This window comes from Pleurodeles waltl, chromosome 12 (genome assembly GCF_031143425.1).
Source record: "Pleurodeles waltl isolate 20211129_DDA chromosome 12, aPleWal1.hap1.20221129, whole genome shotgun sequence".
In the NCBI taxonomy this organism is placed as follows: domain Eukaryota; kingdom Metazoa; phylum Chordata; class Amphibia; order Caudata; family Salamandridae; genus Pleurodeles; species Pleurodeles waltl.
Genome location: NC_090451.1, coordinates 87,328,601 through 87,345,687, shown reverse-complemented (window position 1 = coordinate 87,345,687; position 17,087 = coordinate 87,328,601). Strand labels below are relative to the sequence as shown.

Below are 17,087 nucleotides of genomic sequence, written 5' to 3'. Positions count from 1 at the left end.
CCGAGAGGTACTTGGGCAGCTAAGGCCCAATTGGCACAGAAAGACTCAAACTAGGATCCAGAACAAGAAATGAAAGAATGTACCTAACAGGCACGTGAACAAGTTACGCCCTGCTGGTACATGGGAGGAACACAGGAGTTCAGAACAAGGCCCAATCAGTAAATCAGGACAAGGAGGCAAAGGGAACCCCTGCCAACTATGAGAAGTCAGACATCACACTATTTATAGTATTCAAGAGTATCGAGGAACACTAGCTGGCTGGGTCACATAGCTTACATGTTTATGAAATGGCCAAATATTTTTAACACTAGGTATATAAATCATGTTATTTTATCCTTCAGGATAACTTTTTTTTTTTTTTCAAATATATTTTTATTTAACTGTTTGCTGTTTTACATTTGTAGGTCATTTTACAGTAACGTTTTGTCATTATTATACACATCTCTTAAGTTGTCCGCACCATTGTTTTGCTTTGTTTGCATTGTGTTTCACAATTACTTGCTCAATTCAGTAGTTTAATAATACTTGTGTAATATTGCTCCCATCACTTAATCAATCCGACTTTATGGAGACAGTACTTACAGTGCCCCTCGTTACTTTTAATATTGGTGACCTGATAACAGACTTAACTCCACTTCAAACTGTATATAGGCTTAATGGCTCATGTGAGTGTGGCTGCTTAACTTCAAAGAGGGGGGGGTTGACATAGAGTTTCATACTATGTAGGAGCGGTCTATCTACTATTCCCCTCCCTCCTTCGTTCTTTTAGTTATTGCGTCCTGTCCTCTGTACTCGCTCCCTCTGCGCCCGGGCCAGCGGGGCTCCTGATGTTCCTCCCTTCCTGTTTTCTGGAACTTTCGCTTACAAGCACATCAGGTGACCCTCTCAAGTGGTTCCTCCCATCCCCTCAGGTACCATTGGTCCCTTCGTTAGGCCGTCCCACCTTATCACTAGGTTTTCCCACTCCGGGGCGATGGGTGTCTGGCGGACTCCCCTGGCCTCCTCGGCCTTAAGGACCTGCAGTTCAGCTCTGGACCATCTTGTGACATCGCCTCTCCATTCTGTCAATGAAGGGGGTGCATTCGATTTCCAACCCTTCGTAATCAGCCTTTTGTAAAGGGCCAGGGACAGGTCAAGGAAACGACTCTCTACCCTGCTCCATTTGGCACTAGCTCTGAGGCCCAATAGACAAATGTCGGGGTTGGCCGGAGTTCCGTACCGAACAGCTCCATGAGATTAGTCGTCATCGCCGTCCATCCCCTCTGGAGCATCGTGCATCCCCACATCATATGATCAAAGTCGGGTTCCCCGTCTCCACATCTGGGGCAAGTCCTGGGCTCCCCCCCGTATATGCGGTGCAGCCGTTGAGGAGTAAGGTATGTTCTGTGTAGATAGTTGTATTGTATGTATCTCAGCCTAGTGTTGCGTGAGATCACCCCAGGGTAAGCAAGTGCTCTAGTCCACTCTGACTCGGTCAGGTCCCGCCCAATTGTCTTCACCCATTTTTCTCTTAGGGATCGCAGGGGATCCACTGCTACCTCTATCTGGGCCCTGTATATTTTTGCTATTAGGTGAGTTTCCTCTCCCTCTGTCAGCAGGAGGTGCAACACCCCGTGGGGAGCGGGTTCTGCATTGACCGTGGTCCAATGCTCCTTCAGGGTATGCACCAGCCTTCCAAAGAGTAAAAACTGTCCTATTGGGACCCCCCCCTCTACTACATCAGCAAAGCTCCTCAGCACCCCCTCCCTGAATAGCTCCCCCACTGTCTCTATCCCTGCTCTCGTCCAAGGCCCCAAACCCAGTCCCCCTGGCCCCTCCGCCCTCACGTCCAGAGCGACGGCCGCCAGCGGCAGAGCGGGAGAGTATGGTGGCCCCACTCCAGTCCTCCTCTCACATTGTTTCCAGCATCTCATCGCCACATTGTACATTATGTTGCCTCTAATGGGGGCCATCTTCCTGCCCGCCATATTTGCTGCAATCTGAGCTATGTCAATTTCACAGTTTGCGGTGGCCAGGTCCAGCCGCCCCCTACCCGCTAGCCAGCCGGCCACCCATTGTAACTGAGATGCCAGGTAATAGCCTACGAAATCTGGGGCGCCCAGGCCTCCCAACCGCGTCGGCCTACAGATGGTCGAGAGCGCAGTTCTTCTGCGGCCCTCATCCCATATTAGTTCTCTGAGCAAGGCGTTCAACTCTCGGAACCATGCCGCGGGGATCTGTAGTGGTAAGTTAGCAAAATAGTAGAGGAGGCGTGGTAGCATGACCATTTTTGAGAGCGCCACTCTGGCCATGATTGTTAGTTTTAATGATCTCCAAAACCCCACCAAGGAGCGCAATGATCTAAGCGTCCTGCCGAGGTTACCGTCCCTAAGATCGTTTAATTCGTGAAATATCTGTATGCCCAAGTATTTAAATGTCCGCGGGGCCCAATTTACGTCAGCTGGGCACGCATCTGGGCGTGCACTGTCTGACATCACGGGGAATACATATGTTTTCCTCCGATTAAGTCGGAGTCCCGATAGGCCCCCGAAGTCTTCCAGTATTCCCAATGCCCACGTGAGTCCTCTTGACGCGTCCCTCATGTAAATAAGTATATCATCTGCATACAGGGAGACTATATGTTCGGACGGACCCCAAATAATTCCCTTGCCCACGCCTTCACATCGCAGCTGCGATGCCAGGGGTTCGATTGCCAGGGCAAACAGTAGCGGGGACAAGGGGCAGCCCTGCCTAGTTCCCCTGTATACTGGGTATGCACTGGAGATCATCCTTCCGGTTTTAACTCTTGTTAACGGGGATGAGTACAGCAAGTCCACCCATTTTACCAAGTTCTCCCCCAGCCCCATTTTAAGCATCACAGTCCTTAAATAGTCCCATCTGATGGAATCGAAGGCCTTCTCGAAATCCACCGCGAGTAAGGCTCCCTCTGGCGGTCTCTGATCCCTGGGCATGTGCAAGATCGTAAACACCCTTCTCAGGTTCAGGGAGGTACTACTGCCGGGGACAAAACCATTCTGGTCAGCGTGCACTAACTTTGTCATGAGAGGGAGCAACCGGGCAGCCATTATCTTACTAAGTATTTTGAAGTCACTGTTTAACATAGATAAAGGCCTAAAGTCCGTCACTGGAGCTTCCCTGTCTTTTGTCTTGGGGAGCGGTACCACTAAAGCCTCCTGCATTGTGTGTGGTAGTTCTCCATATTGCAGCGCCTCCGCGTACAACCCTGTCAATTGGGGGGCCAGTAGCAATTTGTATTTTTTATAGAAATCCATGGGGAGACCGCCTGTCCCTGGGGTCTTTCTGGGTGCTAACTGTTCTATAGCTTCATTTACTTCCTCTATCGTTACTGGTCCCCCCAGGCTGTCTCTCTCATCTGCGCTCAGTGTTGGTAGTGGAATTTGCTGTAGGTATCTATTGAAAGATTCCATCTGCAATTCGCTGGGTTTCCCGTACAACTGCGAGTAATACTCTCTGAACGCATCGTTTATGGGGCCCGGCCTGAGTCTGCGAGACCCCTCCCCGTCTATTACACATGTGTTGGGCTCACCCTGCTCTCCCGGGCGGACCAGCCACGCCAGTAGTCTCCCCGATCTACCCTCTTCCGCATGTAGGGATGCTAGATATTTTTGCCTGTCGTGGCACCGGAGTTGCTCTTCAATGCGGGAGTGTTCCCTACAAGCTCGGTTATATTCTTCATTCTCCTGCGCTGTCTTCCCTTGTCCCAACTCCCTCTCGTGCATATCCTTCTCCAGGTCATTCAATTCTTTTTCAAGTGTACGCCTCACCCCCACCGACTACCCCAGGCAGAAGCCCCTTGTCACTACCTTAAGCGCCTCCCATTCTAAGGCCCTAGAGGGAGTAGACCCCTTATTCGTCTCAATATATTCTGCCAAGTGGCCGCGTAGGGCCTCTCTGTACGCCTGGTCCTCAAGTGCCGAGGGAGAAAGCCTCCATGATGGTATAAGGGGTCTATCCTCCGACATCCTCATCGTTATTAACAAGGGATTATGATCAGACAAAGTGCGGGCTAAGTATTCTGAGCGTGTCATATTACTTATCAGGCCTGCTGTGCAGACTACTCTGTCAATTCTGGTATGCACTCGGTGGAGACCCGAGTAGTATGAATATTCACTAGACGTTGGGTGGTGCATTCGCCAGACGTCCGACAACCCCCACGTGTCCAGCCACTCACTCAGCCTTCTGGCTGTTTTGATTGTCGCTGCCCCGTGCAGAGGCGGGGTAGACCTGTCCAGATTTGTGTCTAGTACTGCATTGAAGTCCCCCCCTACTAATAGCTCCCCAGCGCTTTGGCGTGTGAGGTGTCTCGATAGGCTCGTCATAAAGGGGACCTGGTCTTGGTTGGGGGCGTATATGCAGCTTAAGACTATCGGGATACCTTGTAGCTTCCCTTCCAATATCACGAATCTTCCCTCCCGGTCTATATTGGAAGAGGTCAATATGAAGGGGACCCCCGCTCTGATCCATACTAAAGCGCCCCTTGCATAAGCTGAGTATTCTGTTGCAAACACCTGCCCCCTCCACCTGCGCCTTAGCTTCTCTCCCTCTCCAGACGCCAGGTGTGTTTCCTGTAGTAATGCCAACTGTACCCCCCTTCTCTTTAAGTAAGAGAGTATTTTATGCCTTTTAGCTGGAGTGCCCATCCCCCTAACGTTCCAGGTCAATAAATTATAGTTCGCCATTTCATGATTTCATTCTGGTGACAATACCCCCGCTTCTCCCCAGTCGCGAGGATATTTTCCCACATCATCATGTCTTTGCCGCAGTCAAATTCCGCCACCCACATTGCCATATTAACTTGTAACTGTGTATCCCAACTCCCCATCCCCAGGGCACCTCCTAACCTGTAGGCTGCCCAGTAAACTATGCAACCGTGCAACTTGTTCAACTTTTGATCAGCAGTACTCGCCATTTTGAATGGGCGAGGTTCTGATCCGGGGGTGGCCAAGTCCGGAGGGGCCGCCATTACGCTTGACATGCCCAGTCCCCGGCGCCTTCCGCAGGCCCTGGCTAGCCAAGTTCGTCAGCTGTTTGTGGGGTCACCTTCGGGGCTCGGGCCGAATGCTCCAGGTCTTCCGCAGAGGACACCAACGTGTCGTCCGTTTCATTCCCAGAACCTTCCTGAGGGGATGCCTCCCCACCCATGCGTGCTGCCGCTTCCAGTGCTTCCTTCCTGCCTTTCTCTTTCTGTGTTTGTGTGGGCGCCAGTCGTCTGCGGTCTCTGGTCTTCCTTCCCTTCAGGGCTCGGCGAGCATTGCCACCGGTCGGGCCCTCCCCAACGGGACCCCCCGCCTGAGGGCCACGTGACTCAAGCCATTCCCATGCCTCCTCAGGGGATTGGAGGAATGTTGTCTTCCCTTCCAGCATCACTCTCAATCTGGCTGGGTAGAGTAGCGAATACTGGATTCCCTCCTCTCTTAGGGCTCTCTTAACTGCCAGAAACAAAGACCGCTTGTTTTGCACCTCCAGGGTAAAGTCCGGGAACAGTGTCACCTCCCCATTTGCGACTTTAAATGGGCCCTTCTCCCTGGCCCTTTGCAGGAGGGAGTCCCTGTCTCTGTAGTGTAAGAGTTTAGCTATCACGGCCCGGGGGGGTCTCCCCGGGGCAAGGGGCCTCGCCGGCACCCGATGTGCTCGTTCCAGCGTGTAGAATGGGGTCAAGCTCCCCGGCGCCACTGCCGTACTGAACCATTTCTCCAGAAATTCAACAATGTTCTCCCCCTCAGCCCCCTCCGGGAGGCCCACCACGCGCACATTGTTCCTTCTGTTCCTCCCCTCCGCATCTTCAGCTCTTTTTTCGAGTCGCGCCACTCTGTCGGCCAGGGAGGTCACTTCAGCCCTCAGGTCTTTCTGCTTTGGTGCTATCTCGGCCAGTACAGTTTCTGTCTCTTTGACTCTGTCTGCCAGTTTATGGTGGTCCGCTCTCAGTAGGCTCACCTCCACAGCTACTTGACTGATCTCCCGTTGCAACGTTGTTTTGGTGTCTTCGATCGCCCCGAGTATTTTATCTAAAGTATCCTGGACTTTGATCTGCATGTGGCCCTGTGGGTCCGAGTCATCGCTCCCGGACTGAGCTGCAGCGGCCATGGTTCTGTTCTTGTGGCGGCTCCTGGGGGGCATCTGATCAACAGCGGACCTCGCCCCGGGCCCCCCACAGCTGCCCCAGCTGTTTCAGTTGTTCCGCTTCGGAATGCCTCTCCCCAGGTGCTCTACGTTTAAGCGCTATCCATTTCAGCTCCGGGTCCTTTAGCCCGTCATGGACTCTCAACTGTCACTCTTCATCGTGGCACTAAATTTCCTCCCTCTTGTCTCCCTTGTTGCACCAGGGACACTTCTGTGCTCAGTCCTGCTCCTTTATGGATCTCCAGTACTCCAATGCGCCCGGGGGAGTCCACGGTTCTACCTTTTAGGCAATCCACCCCTCGCTCGCCCCCGGGGGCGCGATCCGCCATCCGCCAGCTTCATCAGTCGGCCCTTTTTCCTCGCTTGCTTGATCCTATCTTCTGGGTTCCTCAGCCCCGGGTACTCATTCAACCCCCATGGGTCACGGGCCACCTCTGTCCGGGGCCACCCCGATCCGGCCCCCGGCTCGGTCAAACCAGCCACCCTGCATCTAGCTCACCGGTGTCTGCAGGGGTCCACCAGGTCCCGTTATCCCTCGTTCTCTCCGCTTCTTCGGTGTGTACCAGGGCCCAAAGGCCCACCTCAAGTCAAGCGGCCCCGCAGTTTGACCCCGGGTCACGTCGCTACCTCGAAATCGTTCCACGCTGCCTCTCTCTCGCTCTTGGCCTCGCTTCGTCCCCAATCCTTCCTAGGGGCCTCGTCCGTGGCCCAGACTAGCACCACTTCACCACCCGTCAGAGTGCGTCTTCCGCTGGGCCACCAGAACCCAAATGGCATCTCCACCCCAGCTCGTAGTCTCCGCCGGCAACCTCCGCTTTCTTCAGCCTCCGGGTCGCCTCAACCTGCAGCCCTGCCCGTGGCCGCGGCCCCGATCTAGGGCCTGCCCCCTGTGTTCTTCTGGGGTCGCCCGTATCCAGTGTCTCAGTCTCCGTGCGCCTCCACAGTGCGCGATCTCACCTGGGCCCCCCCAGGTCCCCGCCAGCACCTCCGCCGCCGCCGGAGAGCCCGCTTGGTGCCTCCCGCTGTTCTGTGCCGTCCGCGCACTCACCACCTCGATTCGCGGCACCACGCAAGGCCGCGGCCTCTGCCACGTGCCCAGACCCACGGACTCCGAAGTCCCCGATGGGCAGATTCGGCACCCCTGGGGTCGCCGCAGGGGCCCACACACGCTCGGCCCTCTCCTCTGGTCCACGCAAGGCCTCCGGGCCGCCTCAACCTACGGCCCCGCCCAAGGCCGCGACCTCGATCCCGTTCCTGCCCCCTGTGTTATTCCGGGGCCGCCCGCTTCCAGTGGCACAGTCTCCGTGCGCTTCAGCTGTGCGCGATCTCACCTGGGTCCCCTGGCCCCCGCCAGCACCTCCGCCGCTGCCGGAGAGCCTGCTCGGCGCCTCCCGCTGTTCTGTGCCGTCCGTGCACTCACCACTTCGGCTCTCGGCACCACACAAGGCCGCGGCCTCTGCCACGTGCTCAGACCCGCAGGCTCCGAAGTCCCCGACGGGCAGATTCGGCACCCCCGGGATCGCCGCAGGGGCCCACACACGCTCGGCCCCCTCCTCTGTTCTCACCCCGCAGCCTGGACCTCATTCGGCCCGGGGAAGGCACGATTTTGACTTTCTATTCGCCGGCCCCTCCGGAGCTAAGAGTTCAGGCGTGCGCCATCTCCGGGTCCTTGGCCACGCCCCCATCCTTCAGGATAACTTTTAACACACAAACAGTATTGACATTTCAACAATTAAATTAAGTTCTCATATTCCTGAAATAGATGTATGGTATCCATCATGCTTTTGCCACAGGACTCAAATGGATTAAAGCAGTTTCCAGTGCTCCATCTAAATATTGTACTGCCTGCGAAGGAGCTAGGTCTCACTGCCAGCACATTGGTCATATAAGAGCTCCAATCTAGTATGCATGCTATCCAATAATATCTCTTGTCGGTACTAGAACGCTACATCTTCGTAAGATTATTACGAAAGCTACGAAGTTGCTGCGTTGGAACCTGAATGGTACCAACAATTTACTTTGCTGTTTTCATCCCACATCTTTACTGTTGCCCATACCTTGCGCTCACAAAACGCTCACAACTGGAAAGTCCATCCTTCCATTTGTTTTTTCAGGCTCTAAGTCTTTCTTTTGTTTCCTTGCACCTTAGGAACTGTCCATGTCTTTTTCTAAGGTCCTCCTTGCCAGCGGTCCATAGTTGGTGTGATATTTATCGCATCTGATAGAATCTGACTCTGCCGAGCCGGAATTTATCAGGAGTGATCAATCAATCAATCAATCAGGGATTTGTAAAGCGCACTACTCACCCATGAGGGTCTCAAGGCGCTGAGGAGGGGAGGGGGCAGAGGTGGGGGGGGTGCTGCTATTGCTCGAACAGCTAGGTGTTGAGAAGTTTCCTGAAGGTAAGGAGGTCTTTGGTCTGGCGCAGGTGGGTGGGAAGAGTGTTCCACCTTTTGGCGGCGAGGTGCGAGAATTATCTACCACCGGTTGTAGTTCTGCGGACACATGGGACAGTTGCAAGGGCAAGATCGGCGGAGCAGAGATGCCGGGTCGGGGTTTAAAAGGAGAGTCGTCTGTTGAGGTATTCGGGTCCGGTGTTGTGCAGTGCTTTGTGAGCGTGGGTGAGGAGTTTGAAGGTGATTCTCTTGTTTACTGGGAGCCAGTGCAGGTTTTTCAGGTGGTCTGTGATGTGGCAGTGGCGGGGGATGTCCAGGATGAGGCGTGCAGTGGCGTTCTGGATGCGTTGCAGCCTCCTCTGGAGTTTGGCCTTGGTTCCTGCATAAAGGGCATTGCCGTAGTCCAGTTTGCTGCTTATGTGGGCTTGGGTGACTGTTCCTCTGGTTTCAGAGGGTATCCATTTGTAGATCTTTCGGGGCATGCAGAGGGTGTTGAAGCAGGAGGAGGAAATGGTGTTGACTTGCTGGGTCATGGATAGTGAGGGGTCCAAGATGAATCCTAGGTTGCGTGTGTGGTCGGCGGGAGTCAGAGTGGTTCCGAGAGTGGCAGGCCACCAGGAGTCATCCATGTGGAGGGGGTGGAGCCGAAGATGAGGACTTCTGTCTTGTCAGAATTGAGTTTGAGGCAGCTGCTCTTCATCCATTCGGCGATGGCCTTCATTCCTTCGTGGAGGTAGGTCTTGGCGGAGAACTTGGTGAGGGAGATGATCACCTGGGTGTCGTCGGCGTATGAGATGATGTTGAGGTTGTGGGATTGGGCGTTGTTAGCGAGCGGGCCATGTAGACATTGAAGAGGGTCGGGCTGAGGGACGCACCCTGGGGTACGCCGCAGATAATTTCGTGGCCTCCGAGCGGATTGGGGAGAGGCGGAGTCTCTGGGTTCTGCCGGTGAGAAAGGAGGTGACCCAGTCCAGGGCTCTGTCGAGGATTCCAGCATTGCTGAGGCGTGAGTGTAGGGTGTGGTGGCAGACGGTGTTGAATGCGGCCGAGAGATCCAGGAGGATGAGGGCCACGGTTTTGCCGCTGTCCAGTATGGTTCTGATGTCGTCAGTGGTGGCGATGAGGGCGGTTTCGGTGCTGTGGTTGCTGCGGAATCTGGATTGGGAAGGGTCCAGGGTGCGGTTCTCCTCGAGGAAGTGGGAGAGTTGTCTGTTGACGGCCTTCTCGATGTCTTTTGCCAGGAAGGGGAGCAGGGAGATAGGTTGGAAGTTCTTGAGGTCCTTTGTGTCCACCTTGGGTTTTTTGAGGAGGGCGTTGATCTCTGTGTGTTTCCAGCTCTCCGGGAAGGTGGTGGACTCGAAGGAGCTGTTGATGATCTTCCGTAGTTGGGGCGCTTTGACGGAGCTTGCTTTGTGAGGATGTGGTGAGGGCAGGGGTCAGATGGAGAGCCGGAGTGGATGGTGTTCATGATTTCGATGGTGTCGTTGTCAGGGTCCAGGAGAGCAGAAGGTTGGTCAGAGGTGAATCTGTGGTGTTGGTGGTTGCCGGGGGGTCTGGGTGCTGAAGCTGTCGTGGATGTCTGCAATCTTGCAGTGGAAGTAGGAGGCTAGGGAGTCGCAGAGGTCTTGGGATGGCGGGATGTCGTTGACATTGGAGGTGGGGTTGGAGAGTTCCTTCACGACGTTGAAGAGCTCCTTGTGGCTGTGTGCGTTGTGGTTGATTTGGTCTTTGAAGGCGGTTCTTTTGGCGGCTCGGATGAGTTGGTGGTGTCTGCGGATGTCATTTTTGAAGGCTGTGTGGTTGTCCAGAGTCTGATCTTGGCACCACTTTCTTTCGAGTCTTCGGCAGCTTTGCTTAGATTCGTGGAGGTCGGCGGTAAACCAGAAGGCCTTTCTGTCGGTGCGTCTATGGGAGGGTTTCTTGACTGGGGTGAGAGTATTGGCGCAGGTGTTGACCCATTGCCTGAAGTTGCGAGCAGCTGCATCAGTGTCGGTGGTGTTGATGGGTGGGTTCATAAGTGCCATCAATTCAAATGTTTTTTGGTGAATAATATGCAATTTTTGGTGCTTACCACACCAAAATCTCCATGTTCTGGTAGTTACTAGGTATTTTAACCAGGTTTGACCTGCAGATAACTTAGTAGAAAACTCATTATTGCAATAAATTATGTAACTCCAGTTAATCCATATATTGCAATTAACTGTAAGCAATGAGGCCTTTAGTTTCCACGGTGACTGCTGATATGGGACCGTAATTCATATCTGCAATTCTTCGAACATTAAAGTACTTCTGACTGTAAATGTCTCTCCTGTTTCCGGCCCTGACTAAAGAAGAATCTGTGGTATTGTCATGCACCATAGGGTGGATTTCTAGAGCGCTGCTTGTCACCCGTGAAGGTGTCTAGGCACTGAATTCAAGGGGTGAACTTCTGTACCTTTAGTTGAGGTGGATGCCCCTCTTTGAGGAACACCTGCACTAGCAAGGCTCCCGCGGTATTACTACAGGTACCGGAAGTGAATGAGCAGCATTTTTCACCAAAGAGAGACCCCCTTCCGCCTGTCCCCCCATGAATGATGCCCATTCGACCTTCCTCCTGCTCCCCTGTTCTCCGGTGGGGCTGTTTGAGTGGTGGCCCTGGCATCTGAAGATGTCTAAAAGTCATGAGGTCAGTAAACTGAGTACCATTAAATTGGGTTATAGTAACATGTTCTTTTTTGGCGCTAAGAAATTGCAGACGAACTATGGGAAGCGCTATAGAAAACTATGTTGTTAATTTATTTTTCAAATTGATTAATCAATACATAAATTACCCTCTCCCAAACGTTTGGCATTTTTTTGGCGATGCTGCTCATCAGCAGTGCTGAACCCACTGAGCTATCCGACTGAGCATGTAACCAGCAGGGTGCAGAGTGTTACTTGCAGGACATGCACTGCCCCTTGCATCCCGGTTGCTGACGGCAATGAACAGGCGCTTTAGGAGTTTGTACATTAGTGCCAGCATCTCCCCCCCCTCACATCCCTCAGCCACCTATCGGCCCGGCTCACGTGCCATCTCGCGCCCCCTCCCCTCATCTCCCTCCTCTCGCCTCCCACTCTCTGCACTCCGAGACTGAGGCTGCTGTGTCCTCTCTCGCAGGGGGTCTCAGAGCGGCGCGTGAAGCCGAGGACGGGGAGTCTGCTGGGGAGTGAGCGGCGGCACACAGAGGACAGAGGCAAGGAAGGGACCGGAGAGACGACTCTCACCGCACCTGGGACCAAGGTGGAAGAGAACAACCCCCAGCCCAGGATACAGCTTCAGCGAGGCAGACCGGCTCCCGTCCCGCAGCCAGGTAACGCAAATAATGCCCCGATCTCTGTTTGAATTAAAAATATATATATATCTGTTGGACAGAAAGAACATTGAAATGGATGGAGAGGTCCGCGTGCCGCATGTGTGTTACACGTTCCAGTCCCAGCATGCACCAGTCGACGCCCCATCCTTCTGAAATTGATAAAACCTGTGCTTTTAGTTGGTAAGTGCCGATCATTGCTTGGTGAAAATCAGAAGTAAATTAGGTTATTGGTTCTAAGATCTCTCTGCAACTTGCAGGTCACAGGCTTGAATTGCAGCCTGCCCAACCCAGCCTTTCATCTGTCTAATGCTGGGAAACGTAGGACCCGTAAATCGAATATTAGGCGGGCCACTGGCATTATGGAGCAGGAGAGGGCCAAGTTATGCGGCAGGGTTGACTGAATCATGCGGCAAGAAAAGGGCAATTATGCGACGTAACGAGGCACATTTTGTGATAGTATTAGGTCATTATTTTGTCATTTTTACCCGTGCTAACGCTGTTTGAACATAGGTTCCACTTCGTTAGTAGCAGTTTAACACCCCAATATAACAATAAGCAACAGAATGGGGACCAGTCAAGCTTTGTAAACGGCCTTCCACTGGGCGGGAGCGTGTCGCTGCATTTTTAGTAACCTTTGAACTGTTTGAGCTAGAATTTTTTTTTGTTGTTGTTAAAAACGGCAGAATATAGAACAGATGAGGGCTAATGTGGCAAACGCAGCAAATCCATAATTATGTGGAAAACGTCACTGCCGCACAATCGGATAATTCCAGTGGCCCAGAGTATTAGTAACGCGTTATATCATAGCTGAAGACACACCTCTTGAAGAACAGTAATTAACCAATTAGCAAATGGCACCTTGTCAAGATCCACTCTCTGGTTATATCTCTGCTTTCAGGCCTGGACAGCGCTTCGATGCCTACAGGCTAGAGTAGCGCTATAGACGTAGAAAATACCACATACACACACAGCCTGCATATTGATGTGCTTTTTGCTCACTTTTTCCTCCGTCATCAGCATAGCACACTGAGGCTGGAAAGCATTTAGACATCTTTGGTTTTTAATAAAGCGCTTCTTGAAGGGCAGACGCAACACCATCCCTCCCGACAGAATCTCTGCCAAGCGTTAACGGAGTCAGTGGCAGGATGAATGTGTGCATGAGTAAGACCCTAGTGGCATCTCTGGGTCTATCATCAGTCTTGGCCAGTTGAGTGCGTAATTTGTTTTTTTTTTTAAGTACGCAGTCTGAAAATGTTTCCAAGGAGTCCATCTCATGAGTGATTATCTTTCTTCCACCATCCTACACTTCCGGTCTCTTCATCTCACTCTCGCAGGTTCTTTTCGTCTCAGCTCCCCCCTTGTCCCCATCGTCATTCGTTTCCCCATCCTTTGCTTTCCTGTTTCCTTCTCTCTTTTCAGTCTCACTCATTCCTTCTTTGCAAAGTCTGAAGAAAAATCAGTCCAGTCTCCAGAAGTGAGTATGGGTGCCGCCACCTGCACACACCGGCACAAATTTAGTCGTGTGTGTTCCCGGTTGTTGGTTCGGAGTCTGGTATCGCACACACAGGGTTTCCCTTGGTCTTTCACTGAAAGTATACCTGAGTACTTCCAGAAGCGCACAAGACCCTGCAGGGAGGGGTTCGAGCCCCTCACCGACTGCTAATGTGGATCAATAAAGCCTCGTGCTTCACGCTCAGACATATTTCAAGTTGATAGCTTGCTGGATCACATTTACTTCACCCTCAGCAGTTAGTAAAATATCGCTTTACGTCTGGAATTGTTTATTACAATACTTGAATTATGAGTCACGTCTTCAAAATGGTGGAATTGATTTGAAGCCTGGAGAGCATAGCTGTAGGATTCTGTGGCACGAGAGAGCTCTATAGGGGTGAGACGGAGAATTAACGGTAGGAAGCGACCCAGAGGCCCGGGTTGGCTCTAGGAGCCAACAAACGAGCGGATCCAGCAGGATATAAACAGATGTGAATCCTGGAATTCATATTTTGTGATTCAAAGAAACACCAGCTGTGTATAAACATATAAAACATCTCAATATTCATAAAAAACGAAATGCAAACACACGAGGAATACATTCCAGAGCTGTGTGTTGTGTAATTTAATGAAGACTGCATGTTTGATGGTCACATCCATAGTCTTGAGGCTGCCTCTGGATATGAATGAATGAATGAATGCAGGTTCTTGAATCTTGGTGCGCGGACCGCCTGGACCTTTTTCCAACATACACTTGCCACCAAAGCTGAAGAATTAGTAGGAGTAAATCAATTTACGATGGCATCGTGGCACACACTTCCAGAGTCTATTAAATGCTTCCATTTTCTTGCGATAATGGCATTACTCCTAGTCCTACTCCCTCGCCTTCCTTTAAACCAATGAGGCTTCCTGCCTCCCACTAGACCCTCCCCTTCCCTTTTAAAAACCCCCCCCACCCCTACCCCCTCCTGTACAAAAACCAAGCCCAAGCAGCAACTCAGACAGTCCGTACCGGGAGGGCGGGAGGGAACGGAAAGGAAGGTGAGGGAGTAGGACTAGGAGTAATGCCATTATCGCAAGAAAATGGACGCATTACCTCCCGTCCCTCCCTCGCCTTCCTTTAAACCAATGAGACATAGCAAGAAGCACACAGGAGACGGACACTGAGTTGCAAGAAGTTCAATATCATGCACAAAGGCCACCAAAACCCCACCCCTAAGACTTCATAGAGGATAAGACCCAGTGAACCAATACCGACTCCAAACTACCCAAGTCCGACCGGCCAGAATGCCGAACGAACGCCAAAGGCGAGGCCCAAGTGGCGGCCCTGCAAATTACCACCACTGAAATCCCCTGAGACTCTGCCACCCAAGCCGCCATACCCCTGGTAGAACGACCCCAAACCCCTTGATGAGGAACAACCCCTATCAAGGAAAAAAACAAACAGAATCAATGATCTCACCCCGACTCACGGAAGCCGTGGAAGGCATCTCCGCTACGGGCCGGCCCAAAATTTACAAAAAGCGAATCACCCTTACGGAAAGGAGCCACCACCCTCAGGCACTCCAACAAAGCCCTGCGTACATCCAACAAATGCAAACGAACCACCTCCACCAAAGCGGGATTCGGACAAAAGGAAGGAAGGATGACCTCCTGGCGAGCATGAAAAGAAGAATCGACTCTCGGGATAAAAGAAGGTACCGGAACCAGAACCACCCGATCCGGAAAAACTTCCCAAAAAGGAAAGGAAAGGAACAGGCCAAGGCCCCCAATACAACTAAACGGCGAGCCGAAGCAATGGCCACCAAAAAGAACGTCCTTAAGGAAAGAAGACGTAAACACAGTCCCCCAGAGGTTCAAAAGGTTAATCCGTTAAAACCTCCAATACCAAAGAAAGATCCCCTGAAGGAAAAGAACGTACAGGGCGAGGAAACAAATGAAGAAGCCCCTGAAAAAATCCCGGCAACAAACGACCCTTAACCGGAAGGCTGCGCCACGGACCTCAAAATGCCTGAATAGCCGCCCACTGTACCAGCAGAGACACCCCAGACAACCACAACTGTGCACCGTCCTGCAAGACCTGCATCACATCAAAGAGAGACGTGCCGGTAGGATCCAATACATGCCTCAAGCATCAAGAAGAAAAAAAAACCTTCCACAGCCTACCCTAAGGAAGTAAAGTGGAACGCCGCCTGGAACCCAGTAAAGTAGAACTTAAAGCAACAGGCACCCCCAGACCCGTCAAACCTCGGCGGGCCATTCCCAGGCCGTCAAGTGTAACCTCCCCTAAGACCTCAACGAGAGGCCGGGAAACTCCAGGGGAGACGGACACAGTGGAAGAGGCCACATCCGACCGGATGCCCTCAGCCGCAGCAATGGGAACCAATTCGCCCTAGGCCAATGGGGAGCCATCCGGACAACCCTGGCCCCCAGAAGCCGCACCCCTAACAGCAAAGGCCTGAGTAGCAGAAACGGCGGGAACGCATACAAAAGGCCCCTCGGCCAAGGACACGACATCCCGTCCACCTCCCAGGCTTGGGGACACCGAAAACCGGGAGCCGAAGTGACCGAGCTACGCGTTTTTCTCGGACGCGAACACATCCAGCCCTGGAAGACCCCAGAGCCGAACCCGATGAAGAAACAGCGAACTCTGGATGGAGAAAAGTTGAGAGGAAGTAACACAATGCCCGAACGTATGCAGCCCTGAGAGCAGAAACCCACTCCTGAGCCCACACAAAAATCTTCCAGGCCAGACCGAACAAAGCCCTAGACCAGGACCCCCCTTGAAGTATGACATAAGCCCTGGCCACCACGTTGCCCGAACAAGCACCGCAGAACCACCAAATGACCTCGCAGCCGCAATCATAGAAAAGCACGGAGGGCCGTCTGTACCACAACCATCCACACCATGGACCGGAGCACCACAAACTTCTTCACTGACACTGCCACCAAGCCAAGAAGAGTCCGAAACTGAGACCCCAGAAAACTCAGATCCTGGGATGGGACTAAACCGATAGCCCCCCGTTGATTAAAAAAAAAACGTGGTTCTGCCGGACACCAGAACTTGGGCAACCTGCTTCCGAAATAGGGCCTGCGAGGTAGAATGGAGCAAATGTCGACCAGATATGGATGAGTAAACACCCCTTCCGAATGTAGCAAAGCCACCAGGGGGGCCAGTACCGTCGAAAAAAATCTGAGGAGAAGTCTTGCGGCCGAACGGCAGAACACAAAACGGACAGTGCACCCGATCCACAGCAAACCTCAGGAACTTTTGAGAGGATCTTGCCACAGGCACGTGTAGGTAAGCATCCTGCAGATCCAGTGACACCAGAAAGTCCCCACGTCTGACCAAAGGAAAAATAGTCAGAATGGACAGCATGCGGAAATGCACTGTCCCGATCCAGGTATTCACCTCCTTTAGATTGAGCACAGGCCGAAATCCCCCCCTGAAACTTGCAGTACAAGAAACAAGACCGAATAAGTGCCCTGACCCCGTTCGCCAAGCGGAACGCGGGAAATGGCCCCTTTGACCAGTAAGTCTCGCACTCCGTTCAACAATGCTCCTCTCCGTGACCCCCCTGAAGGCAGAGGTGTGGGACGTACCCCTGAATCTGGAGGAACCACAACTAAATCTATGACATAACCATCGGTCACAATGTCTATTACCCAATGATCGTCTACACTGTCCTCCCAAGCTGACAGAAAGTGACACAGTCTTCCCCCAACC

At 52.6% G+C, this 17,087-nt stretch overlaps 1 protein-coding gene across 3 annotated transcripts in view; it reads left to right on the top strand.

Moving 5' to 3' along the window:
- LOC138267341 (excitatory amino acid transporter 1-like) overlaps nt 1-17,087 on the top strand; it is a 220,365-nt gene that overhangs the window by 83,579 nt on the left and 119,699 nt on the right. For 2 of the 3 annotated variants that reach the window (XM_069216229.1, XM_069216231.1), the window contains one exon: nt 11,674-11,866. The exons of the other annotated variant lie outside the window; for it this stretch is intronic. The gene's annotated coding sequence lies outside the window, so the exon portion shown is untranslated. Of the gene's footprint in view, nt 1-11,673; nt 11,867-17,087 lie in introns of those variants that run through there. 3 annotated transcript variants of the gene reach the window in all.